Consider the following 8,919-nt stretch of genomic DNA (forward strand, 5'->3'; position numbering starts at 1 on the left):
GGAACATAACAGGTGATTTCGGAATAAACGTCGTCCCTGAACTGAATACAAACAATTTATTCCACGTGCAGACAGAAAAGACATATACTATTGTGTAGTATATGATAATTTTAAGCAACACATATTAAATTTGAGTGAAAGTGAGTTAAAGTCTACTTAGAGTACGCACAAACACGTGATCCAGACCACATTCAGACCACGGAGGTAAGAAGTAAGGGAGTTCGAGCGTACAATATTTGCCATGTTAATGCATTAAATCAAAATAAGAACGAGCCCTCACCCCCTTTCCAATGTGCATAATAAAACAATTTTTGGTTATAATTACGTTTAACGCTAATCTCTTGCAGATGTGTTGGTATTATTTTTGTTTAGTAATATTCAATATATGATGGCACTTTTACGATTCTTGCTAGCGAGTTATTTTCAAACTATTTAACAAATTTATAGCCTTCATACGGCTACGATTTGTTTTGATATCCAATTGCTAACCAGTTGACTTCAATTTTAGAACAAACAACCATTCCATAGACTAATACTTCCATTATAGAGACAGTAAAGACATACAGTGATGGATCCAAAATGGCTATTTCATTAGGTTGTGCTTAATTTATTCCTCTGAAAATGATGTCCTGCTTATTGACATTTTACTCCAATGGTTTACGAGAAAACATCTTCAATCAAGAATTCCCTACAACTTTATGATAGTATTGTCCTACGAGACACAAACAATATACATATATACTCCAGGAGTGTTTTAACTGCCTTGTCGTCAGTGAAAAATAAGGATCATCCTGGCAAAAATATACAAAAAAATTAGTCATCTGCAATTTTAAAAACAAGCGCATTATTGATAAAATTGGTAAAATAGCAACTAAAAAAGGAACGGGGATTATTTCACCCTCTATTGGGAGCTCATTTGTATTCTCGAAAGACACTCAAATTCGTTCAAAATTGTTCAACCTCATCTCCAAACACGTGATTGGTTTAGTGATAAAGTAAGACAAAATTTATTTTTAACGACCATAATTGCATCATTGTTTAATCAAGGTGACTTCAGAGCATAAATACGAAAAATAAAAATTGTGTTCTCCCTCCGATACAAATCCGGTGAAAATGTCCAAATTCCAACCACCTATTGTTACCAGTATATAGAAATTAAACATTCCCTAAAATTCGCGGACAATTGCATCAGCTCTTTTTAAAGCTTTCTAGTTACAAGATTATCTTCGATCTATTTTATACTAAACGATACCGACTAACATTACTATTGTACAGACAAACGATGGTTAACGAATCCCTCTGATATTAATATATACTTAAACATCAGCAAAGTCTTATCTGTCTACGCTTCACGCCTTGACAAAGTTTTGTCCCAGAATTCATCGTGAGGGAATAAAGCAAATTCATATTTTTTTACATCCTAAGTAAGTATGTACATTGTGAGAAATTACGCCTAAAACCAGCAATAACTGACTCATTTTTGGATAAATAGTGGTACCAGGTCTTGCTTTAGGAGTCCAAGAAAACAAGGCCATTTTAAAATCCACATTGTGTGATCTGGTTTCTATAGTGAAAACAATCGGTTCAATTACTATACAAAGTTAACATCCTCGATAACATAGCTTAATATCTCAGTTCTGAACGCCCAGGTTTCGAATCTAGTTTGAGCCATCATATGTTTGGTTTTCCGTGGTTAATCATTATAACTCCAGCAAATGCTGGATTGGTTTCTTACCAAAGGTTATGAGCTACTCCTTCCCCAATTACTATGTAATTTGGTCCTTTTTTTTATCACTCCTTTAAGGAAAGCCCTGATCTCCCAGAAGTTCCGAATATATCCAAAATATCCAAAGATCGCTGCTAGCTCTTGCCAGTTCATGGTGGGAATAAAAAAAGGACAAATTTGCGACAGTTCATAATATTTTACGATTTAAGATGATTTAAAATATCGCTGATCCAACAAACCACTTAGACGTTTATAAATCAGCGCTAAATAAAACGAGCAAATTTTTGTGAAAGATTTATTAATGTAACACGCCTAACCTACAACTAACAAACACATCAAAAATAATAAAAAAAGATTCGAAGTTACTATAACGTGGATTATTTTGGCGTCTGATTCCAAGCAAATAAAATCCTATGATTTCAAGGAGAAGTTAAGATTAAATAAAAAAATTTGCTTGAAGACAATAGTCAGCGGTCGCCTGCAGTCTCGCGATGTTGACATTGGCGGCGGAGGAGGCGTGGCCCGCGGCAACATGGCGGCGGGCGGCGGAAACACCCGAGTCCCGACTGGTGGCGGAAACACCCGAGTGGCGACGGACGCCGTCACGGGAAAAACGCGAGCGTGATCGCTGGCGCTCACACGAACACGCGCAGTAATGCGGTCGCAGGGGGATCCTTCGCGTTCCGTGTTTTCCTCTAGTTCATTACGTGCGCCGTGCCGAACCAAGCCAGCCAACTAGCGAGAGTTTAAAAAAAAAAAGAATTCGCGCAGTGCACTTGAAGCTATTAGCAATCATTCCATTCGGCCAAAGAATTTGATCCATTAAAATTTTCATTCATTAAACAGAAAGTAGTCACATGTAGGTACTTCATTTTATATTATTTATTTACGTGATTTAATAGGCCCTATTATTTTGTAATGAAATAAATTCACAAGCATTTTCCTTCGTTTAAACTATATAAATTCTCGTAAACTTAACGCAGACCTATAATTGTCTAGTAATGCAAGATGTTTTGACGGTGTAACTGATTTTACACAACTGACGTTCACCGTCTCACAGGTTTAGAGTTTTGTCCCTGAACATGTTTTAAATTTGAAATAAATACTTTACTCTACTTAGTTTTAAACTTATCCAATATTTTTTTTAAATTTCTATTACTGGGTTGCGTATATCGGTGCCCCGTTCTAAATACAAAGCGTGATACAATGGGTTCAAACGTGTTTTATTTATTCTTTACTTAATGAGTTCGTACGAGAAACGTTCGTTGGACTAACAACATGTTTGGCGTCTGCGAAGAAGAAACAATTGTGAACTGCGGCAAATGAGCTGCGTTGTTTTCCACGTATTATAAGGGTTTACTTTGCAATCATTTTAATAAGTTAATTCCATGAGAATTTATTAAATTCATAAATATATAACGGTTGTGGTTTTACAGAAGCAAAAATTCGAAATTTTTAAAGAAGTTTCTGACATAAAATCGTTCCACTGCTTCAGAAAATGGCACTGGAATGCATATTGGAACAACCTTAACTTACAAGTACCACGTTCGTTCCCAGATGTTAAAATCCCGCCAAAATCGCGTAGCTTATGTCACCTGGAGCCTTTGTTTACAAACGTGGATGATTTTCATTCATGGCAGATACTCGGCAGTCAAACGCTTACTCTGTGGGTAATATTTCGATTTTCATGCTTATTTATGTGTAAATTGTGCATGTCCGAAGTTCTTGTAGCTTTAAGGGTGTGTGGTTGCCGTAAAACTAGTTGTGGAAACCCGTAGTATATTTAACTGTCAGGATGAACTCTATGAACAGTATATTGTTCCTAAGCTGCTGCTAGTGTTGGACGCAACGTTCTCATTTGACTTCAAGAACAAGTATATCACGCAACTAAGATCTAAATGTTTATCAGTGACTCGAAGTCTTTAGGGTGTATTGAATCAATAAAATTTTAGTCACAAAATAAAGATAAAAACAAATATCCTCCATGAGCAACCTGGTGGTCAAATACACCGTAATAAAGTACATTTACAGTTATTTCATGCATTTTTTTTTGCTCCTGGATAGACTAAACCGTTGTATACATAATTACGTCACTCTTTGATGAATTTTGCACCAAAGCCAACGCATTTTATTTTGTCATCAGAGAATATTTATAGAATGACGAACCGAAAGTACAAGCATAGCCGACCAACAGAGAATAATAATATTCACCAAAACATTTAGGTTTAGAGCATGTACTTTATATTTTATTTGGCTGAATAACCATTATTATCTGTCGGTCACCTATAATTCAACAGAGTTCGTTGATACCTAGGTTTTCCGAGACGGCAAAGAAAATTGCAGAGTCATAAACTACAACCGCGAGATTTTTCTAAAGATATTGTAATCAATCTAAGTTTTAAAGTTTATAGAGAATCACCCATGATCGATAAACAGTGCTTCTGTTTGCTTGTTACTGGCTGTAGTTCGTACAGGTCGTGCCAAGAGAAGTGCGGCACAATCATGGAGGCATAGCAAAGGTAAGTATGGAATGACAAAATGGCATGTAGGACTATACTGTAGACATTGTTTTACATGCAATGATATACAATTACATATTTCAAAGTGCAATAATAACATAGCTTTAGTTTATGTGTAATTTTCCTTTTTGAACGAAATAAAAAAACCAAATGCAGCAGTGTAATTCTACATTACCTAATATAATTTCACACCTCCGTAGTTACGCAAAAAAATGTTTGTGCACAATAACATTGAAATTAGCAAGCTCTAAAACATTCAAACTGTGCAAAGTTACGCAAACAGTTTAATATCTGTTTTTAGCGCTACACTGTAAAAAAATATTTCTGCGCTTTTACAAGTTATATTATAATATCACTTGTAAGATTTCAAAACAGAGCTTTTGTACCATTTGCTGTTTTTATAAAGCTCTGGCTTGAAGGTTTTACAAGTTATATAATTTAAAGGAAAATGAGTTTCCAATGATTTTTCCATGTAAAAAAATTACATTACGATATTTTTTTTGCAGTGTACGTGGTTGAATTACCTTGTTGTTATTTCACAACAAAACCGTGTCTTTGCACAGACGTGTGTGGGATGAAATACGCGTACATCGGGCGGAGAAAAGGCGGCCACCTAAGTACAGGGTTTGGCGGGTAGGTGGTAGCAGCACTCACCACGTCGATGAGCTGCGACAGCTTGAGCTTGATGCAGACGCGCAGCACGTCCGACGTGTTGACGACGGGGCGCACCAGCTTGTTGTAGTTGGACAGCAGGTCGTCGTACAGGCGCTTGGCGTCCGGGTTGCCCGCCACGGCGCCGTGCACCACGAGCGCCGACAGCAGCCACAGCCGCAGCGTCTCGGCGCTGCCCGGGGGCGTCATGCCGCCGCCGCCGTCACCGTTCCTCGCACGCGTGCGTGTGTGCGCGCCTGTGCGTGTGTGGGCGGGCCGCCCCCACCACGCTCCCGGCTCGGCGCTGGGCTGCCCTGGACCCGGAGGAGAGGAGCCCCACTGGGCGACTGCCCGGCTGCTGCGGTCCTGGGCCGGCTCGGGCGCGCGGGCCCGCCCGAGCGCCGCCGGAAACACCCGAGCGAGCTGACTGTGTGGAGGGGGTGTGTCCCCTGGAGAGCAGGCAACCGGGCCGGGCACATTCGCGGCGAAGCGGAACGAGGCCCGCGCGGCGCTGCGCTTAAATGCCTGATAAATGCGTTTATCTTTCTGTATTCTGCGATTCAAAAACCAACCGGCTTTAAAAAAAAAATTGTTTTTCAAAATACATTTAAAGCTTTCTTCGTGCTATCACCTTTAATTACAATTATTTTTTTCGTTGTTGCAGTGGAAATAATATTTTATATAGGCTGAACAAAATATTTTTATTTTATTTTCTTAACTAAAAAAGAAACAATTACTCCACAAGAATTATGCAGAGCATAGTTTTAAGTAGTGATTGGTAACTAAAAAAAGTAAGTTAATTTCACGAAATCTCACACGTTCACAAAACATCCTGCGAGCAGAAATATTTTCTGGATACTAAGCGTCCTGTTCCTCTTTGTCCTTACATTAGAAGTTTTCCAATGTTTCTTAGTGTTTTAATGCACTTAGGCCAAACATTTGTCTTATTTTATAACTTCTCTGTTTTATTTACTTGTTATTTTTTTTTAAATTTGCGCTGAATATCAAGGTTCGTCTTATCTTCTATATGACATAGAAATTATTTATAAAACAACATTAAGACTGAAAAATCATGGCTTCACAACTCCCCCAAAAAAAAATGTTTATTCTCTTTTCCACAAATAAATTAACTCTTAAAATTCAAATTCTTCAGGAAAAAACTATAAGTTTCATACAAAGGGACACAAGTTTAGTAGACCTATACACGGGTATCCATACAAAGAAACTTGTGAATGTTTAATTTTTATGATATTTATAGTTTATGTCATTAACAGTCACAGTACAGTTACTATATAAAAGACAATTTTACATGTATTATGATGAGCTACAAATCTTAGCCGTGGTGTCACAAAGTATTAAATTAGGTTGCTAGACGTTCTTTACAAATCAAACATGTATAAGCATAGTAATAACCTACATAAATTAGGTATGAGTAATATAAATTTTTCCAGGCCTTATAAATAATGTATCATGCACAAACAGGAGCATACATATATTTAACGAAAATATTTTGAGTCCATCTGTGTGTTAAAAGGATGTACTATCGTCTGTTTTTGAAAACTAATTGAGTTTCTTTCTGGTTTACGTCTATTATTGGAACATCAATCACAATTTTTTCCGGATGCAAAAGCGTCCTGAATTACCTGACTAAAAAAAGGCAGCTGCCTCTCTTAGAGACGGCCGGAAATTATACGTAATTTGTCTGAAAATGGAACAGATATATTTATGTAAAATTACAGATATTTAAACATTTGTATATTTACATGAAAACAACTGTATCGCCACAAAATAATGCTCACAGTGCTACTGGGTTTGGATTCTTACGTGGGCATTTTTGCATTGTGCTGTCCCGGTAACTCAATTATTAAAGTTATTTTCAAACCGTTCGTTGAAAATCTCTCCGGTATTAACTGCACACATTAATAATCAGAATAAAAGAAAAAAAAGTACAACTATTGAATAATCGATTAGCTTTTCCACGGATTAAAAAAAATGCTTGAATGAAACATCAAAGAAATATAAAATTATGCGCTAATTTTCGTAAGAAATACTCAGTATTAGGCTATCTCAGAAAACGTATTGCATATATGCAACTGGTTTCGAAAGGAATATTTTGCAGTAGCAGTACAGAATTTTTTTTTTTCTATGTACCTACAAGAAATCACTGGAGCGGACATACCCTACTGCATTCCAATCAGCTTCCGGACTATTTTCGTCCCTATGCTTAAACATGTAGGACCGATGACTGGGACGGTCACAGAATGAATACAGATATGTAACAGCGCAGCAGCGAGACTTAGCGGCAAACTTCTGCTTTGCCTACAAACATGTGACTGGTCCACTTGACCAACCACATCAAAGTTACTAGTCGAGAAAAAAAAGAACACACACACACCTACACACACACACACACATATATATATATATATATATATATATATATATATATATATATATCCGTAAACTCAACCATAGCTATACACTACTTTACAACTGAACTATAGTAGTATACAAATGTATTTACGAACCCAGGAGTAGGAGTGTGCTGCTGGTGCCGATGTCAGCCATCTTGAATTGTGACGTCACAGTGGCCATCAAGAATAAACTTAACCTTGATATTTGATCTTGACCTTCAAAATTTGCCAAGATTTGCCCAAAATCCGACAAATTCCTAAACAATTTTCAGTTTTCTGGAAAAACGCATCTCACCAAAAAATTAAAAAAAAATTGAAAAATACTTGGCTACGAAGCTACAAGTCTAAAAGGCTAAAAGGCTCCAAGGCTACGAGACTACAAGGCTACAGTGCTACAAGTCGTCGAGGCAACGAGATTGCGAGACTACATGACTACAAGTCTACAAGACTTCAACTAGCTACGAGCCTATGAGGATACAAGTCTACAAGGCTTCAACTAGCTACGAGACTATGAGGCTACTAGACTACAAGACTACGAAACTACGAAACTACGTGGCTCTTACTTTGTCTCAATTCAGCTGCGTGAGTTAATTTATCTCGTGCAAAAGAACTTGATACATATAGTTGTGCTATACAACAACCGATTTCGAAACATATTGCGTGGAGGTAAATAATATTTATTTTGCATGTGTGATGCAGGATGCTCACTCACTATCTCAAGAGAAAGTGGGCTTCGCTAGACATCACGGAAAAGGAAGTTCGTCTTGCATGATAGTGATTCTCGGCCATCTAAAGGCATATTATCTGAATGATTAATGCGTATTTTTATTTGAATTCCATTTGATAAAATTATTGTGTGTTATTTTAATAACCAAAATTCACTAATTAAATGTAACACTGAATGAAATTGTATGTTTCATTAAGTAAAATTTTTCACGCAGAGATAGATTTCTCAGAAGCACACGGAGAACATCAGCAGAAGTTTCGCCAGGAATAACCAGGAACACACGGAAAAAAACAAAAAGTAACAGAAGTGTCTCCATAAATGACCAGAAGAACTTGAAGAAAGCAACAAAATATTGGCAGGAATAATCCAGAACACATAGAGAAAACAAACAAAAAAATGTTTAAATGATAAATAAGAAGCACACGGAGAAAACTAAAGAACGTTTTCCTGAATCAAGATCACTGTATCACAAAAAATACAAAAAAAAAGAAGAAAAATGCAAACAAATTCTGGTTTGTGATAGAACTCTACCCTTGCTAAAGAAAGGAAAATTCCCAAGCTGGCAGAAACAGTTTTTGTATATATTTTTTTTTAATTTTTCCCGATTCTCTGCGGATATTAAGCCGCTTTGTGGACCTTTAAATCCAATGGCATTTTTGAAGACTAAAAACGGTAAATTTTACCTCAAAACGGGAACTTTTCTCTCAAAATAGGGACATTTAAATTTTTCAGGTTTTTTAGATTTTTTCTAAAAAAAACTGGAAATTTGACGAATTTTGGGCAAATTTGGTAAATTTTTAGTTATTTATGCCAAATTTCCGCAAATTTGAAGGTAAAATTCAAGGTAAATATAATCCAATATGGCCGCCGTGAGGTCACAAC

Source organism: Bacillus rossius, chromosome 7 (assembly GCF_032445375.1).
Source record: "Bacillus rossius redtenbacheri isolate Brsri chromosome 7, Brsri_v3, whole genome shotgun sequence".
Lineage (NCBI taxonomy): Eukaryota > Metazoa > Arthropoda > Insecta > Phasmatodea > Bacillidae > Bacillus > Bacillus rossius.